The sequence below is a fragment of the Mizuhopecten yessoensis genome, unplaced genomic scaffold, assembly GCF_002113885.1.
Source record: "Mizuhopecten yessoensis strain PY_sf001 unplaced genomic scaffold, ASM211388v2 scaffold8329, whole genome shotgun sequence".
Lineage (NCBI taxonomy): Eukaryota > Metazoa > Mollusca > Bivalvia > Pectinida > Pectinidae > Mizuhopecten > Mizuhopecten yessoensis.
In genome coordinates this window covers 7,305-8,262 of record NW_018407493.1, presented here as the reverse complement: position 1 = coordinate 8,262, position 958 = coordinate 7,305, and positions in this window count along the sequence as shown.

The window sequence follows — 958 nt, the reverse complement described above, 5'->3', positions numbered from 1 at the left end:
TGACCTGTACGAGCCTCCGTGACCTGTACGAGCCTCCGTGTCCTGTACGAGCCTCCGTGTCCTGTACGAGCCTCCGTGTCCTGTACGAGCCTCCGTGTCCTGTATGAGCCTCCGTGTCCTGTACGAGCTTCCGTGTCCTGTACGAGCATCCGTGTCATGTACGAGCCTCCGTGTCCTGTATGAACCTCCGTGTCCTGTACGAGCCTCCGTGTCCTGTACGAGCCTCCATGTCATGTACGAGCCTTCATGTCCTGTACGAGCCTCCATGTTTGTTAACTTAATTATGGTACGCTCTGTTCTCAACCGGTGTTTAGTCAAACAATTAGTATTCATTGCTCAGATTTATTTTGAAGTGCTGAATTGACCTCTTTCTATAACATTTACATTTTCCTGTGTTCGTTAAACATAAGAAAACAACATTTGCATAATAATCAGGATTTGATATGTCTGTTTGCTAATGTCTATGTTTTCTTGTTAAAGGAACCCCCTGATCTCAGTGCTGTTGGCCTACTTGTCTTGAAGATTTTCAGTCTGATTAATGTAATGTTTTATCTATTAACCTTCGCTAGTCATCTGTTCGCACGGATACTTAACTTAGAAATCATTCGGGGAGGGTTGTACTGCCTGTAGGCGACACTACAGGACTGGTACACGTCAGGAGCTGCTGGCCTCCCTCGCTGTCTTAATACCTCAACATTAAAGACAATATTCTGTATTTTACACGTAATTGTTTACTCTAGAACTAGAACACGTACGTGCATGTATATGTACCTCAAACAGAAACCACATACAACAGACCATGAAAAATGGTACCAAGTGTCAGAAGCGCTCACAATTCAATTGGCATTCAAGCGTTTGATTGACGACGTTAATCACGTTGTTTGCCTTTCACTCCGTCACTCGGTACAGATTCACCTGTACTGTACACACTACAATAGTGACTTCTGTTGGTGATATT